Source organism: Pygoscelis adeliae, unplaced genomic scaffold (assembly GCF_000699105.1).
Source record: "Pygoscelis adeliae isolate BGI_AS28 unplaced genomic scaffold, ASM69910v1 Scaffold75, whole genome shotgun sequence".
Taxonomy (NCBI): Eukaryota; Metazoa; Chordata; class Aves; order Sphenisciformes; family Spheniscidae; genus Pygoscelis; species Pygoscelis adeliae.
This window is the reverse complement of record NW_008824772.1, coordinates 4,415,461-4,418,934: the sequence shown is the minus strand read 5'-3', so window position 1 is coordinate 4,418,934 and position 3,474 is coordinate 4,415,461.

Here is a 3,474-nt window from a genome sequence, read left to right as displayed (position 1 = left end):
TAAAATAGAGAGGAAAGGGTTTCTTTTGTTTCCTGAAGTAGTCAGGTGTGGGGCATAAATAATAGCCCTAGAAACAGGCTCTTCTAAATTTTCCTGTCCTTTTTTGCATGGGTTGAACTGGAAAGACTGATGTTCAGAAATGATGCAAAGCGGGCAGCTGCAGTGAGGAAAAGCCGGTCAGAGTGAGCCTCTCGTACATCTGGGTTATGAGGTTATCACAATGCAGAGAGGAATTTGAGCTTCAGGCTATGTCGGATATAGAGATGTTCAATGTTAGCCTTCTGAATAGAGACACTTTAAACCAAATCCAGCCAATGGCTGGTTAAAGTATTTCAGAACACCCTTTTCTATGTACACGGTGCATCTAATGTGCAAATAGACTTAGGAAGTACGTGTGGCCACCACTACTTTTTTTTTTTTAAATAAGCTTCCATAACTTTTTTAAATTAGGAAAAAAGAGAAAGCAAAACAAACAAAAAGCCCATTTGACATAATTCTGTTTCAGCAGTATACCACTAAGCCATAAAATAAGCAAAAGGGGCTTTGTTTCTGTGTTCGTTCTTCTTTTAAAAACCTATTCAAGGTCATGGTTTGAATAGAAAAGTAATTGGATTTGAGACACCATATGTTGTGGGACGCTTACGACATCCCTAATGAATGTTACAGGGTACTGCTTCTTCCAAAAAAATGTTGACATTAGCATTGAAATGACTGTTGACACGAAAACTTTCATGAAGAGAAACATCTTGAATTCAATCTTACCTGATTTTTTTTTCTTTCGTCCCCCCATCATGATAAGAAGCCCACTCCTGAAATGCAAAGGGGCTGCTTACCTTGCTAAGCTCCAGCCTGTCACAATCACTCACCAAACTTTACTACCCTTTCACAACACCTTCTGATTCACAGTGACAAATCCTAGACTATAAAAGCAACTAGATTCCATTGCCGTGTGTCTCTTGTTAGTCATTTCACAATATTTATAGAGCTGCTTGCAGAGAACGTTATTTCTGTGCTCTGTTTTGTAAACCAAATAAGGGTAAATTCTATTAAGAGAAAATATATTTTAAGGCTGTAAAGTTCGGAGAAGTTTCCTTGTTTTGTGTTTGTCTCTTTCAGTGTGTTTGGCTTTGGGAAGCATGAAGGTGATATCAAATATGTTGCCTTCTCCCTGTACAGTCTAACTTTGAAGAATCCTTTATGTAAGGAACCTTGATATTATTTTCATAGGACATATTCTTCCCCTAAATGCCCCAAACAAGCAACTTTCTAATTAACTTGTGAAAATCTATTATAAAACTGCTAATAAATAACAAATAAGAGGAAAAAGAACTTGATACTATTATTCTGAGATATTAAAATTGAAGAGGTAATAAAACCTCAAAAAAATTCATAGTAGCCATGCAAACAAATATCCTGAAATAGCAAGCTGTTACAGTCTAAACAATCTGACCTCATTCCTGCCTTTAAGACAGTTGTTTCCTTTCTCATCTGTTTCACAGTCCTTTCCAAATCACAGTGCAGCATCAAGCAGATGTAAATAGAGCACGGACAGTTTTGTTATTACGGAGTATAGTTTCTCTAAACTTGAACTAGGCCCCAGATTTCCCGTGTCTTTTGTTTACACAGTTGCGTGCACTGCTTGTGAATGACAACCATATATCAAAATAGAGTATGTAGTCGGTACTTTTGCAGAAACACTTTTGTGTTGGAAACCAAAATTGATATGTGTATATAAACACTAGGACAGAGGTAAGGAAGGCCAAGCTAATTCGCTTGTTCCTGATACTTACTTTGCTTGTCCCTAATAGCTATTTTAGGTGTCGCAGTAGGACAGGCTGGTGGTAACTAGCTTATGTATTTTGCTCTCTGATCTAGCCGATATTGAAATTTGTGTGATGAAAACTAGCATGGACGTATCGAGGCATGGGAGGCAGGGAAGCAAAAGGCATGCCACGTACTCCTAGCGTTGTGCCCTGATAATAGTAGTCGGTGTGATCTCTGTTGTTTTGCTTGATTTGTAGTGTAGCAACGTGGTGAATCACGACAGCATATCCATATATCAGCTTTTTGATGTGTTTCTGTGGGCCATGCAGTCAGGCTGCTGGAGACTTGCTTGCTTTCAGGCTTGCAGCCTCAGGCAGTGGTCTGCGCAGATGAGCCTCCTGTGAAATGTAACTCATACGAAAGCATAACAATGCTGAATGCCAGTCACAAGGGCCGGCTGCTAGCTTGCCATGTGATGGTATGAATCCTTGCTCAGAGAATTGAGCTTGCAATTTGCCCTTGGCTTGAAGGTAGCCGCTGTTTGCCTGTGCAGTAGAAATCCAGACAGTGCTGTAACTGCTTTATGAGCCAACCTCTTCTATCTAGTTTAGAATTTTTATTTTTAAAAGATAGGGCTAATTAATCTTTAAACGGAGGATGAGAAAACAGGGCTCTAAATGATTGGTGGGAGAATATATCCCTGCCCTGGGAATGATTATCTTGCTGTGCATGGCAAGTACATGGGAATAGAAGAATCTGAAAGACACGCTAATAAACTGAAGAGCTGGCTGAGCTGCCAGAGCCAGAATGACACCGGGGGAGGAAGGAGGCAGGTGGGCTGTGAGCCGAAAGCCAGCACCAGGGCTGTACATCCACAGTGAAGCTGCACCCCAAATGCCCTTGAAACCTTCATGCATTGTCTCCCTGGCACAGTGTGGTGAAAAAAGAGAGACAGAGTTGAATAGTAGGTCTTCAGTAGAAATAACCTGTTCATTAGAAAACCGGGTAAAGTTCACCTGCTTTAATCCCAAAGAGCCAAAGTCCTCTTGGTCTGTAATTTGGGCTAGATGATTTAAGATCTCAAAAGGGGATGTTTGCTTTAGTTAGTTCATATGCTTTTAAGGAGAGGCTGCGTAGAACAATCCCTCTTGCCACCGCTTATGGTATGGCAGAGTTTCAGTGATTTAGTTTTTAACGCAAGCATTTCAGCTGGCCATCTGTGGTGGAGGAATGCAGACAGCATTTGGGTGAAATGTTTGTCAATAGAGGTCCATTTCTGTAAATTTTTCTGCAGCTCATAGAACACAGATATAAATAAATGTTTAATGAATGAGGCTTCCAGTATGGCAAAACGTCGGCATGAATGTCTGAAAATGTCACTGTTACTCGTATTGTCAAATTTTAAATTATGCCTGAAAGAAGGCAGAAAGCTGAGATCAGCCTTCTGCTATATTATTGTATCATTAAGGGAAAAATTCAGGACAGAGGGAGAAGATTGATCTTTTCCCCTTGTGATTCTCCCGAATTCGGTTTTCTGCTGTTACGCTTATGACTTTCTATGTTGTCTTAACATACCTTCATAAGATTTTTATCACATATTTGAATATTAACATGGCGTTTCCTCATCATTTGTTATATTCTCACCTCTTTACCATGTGTAGTTTACAGTCACTTACTCATCTTGCAAGCTAAATCTGGCAGTTATCCAAT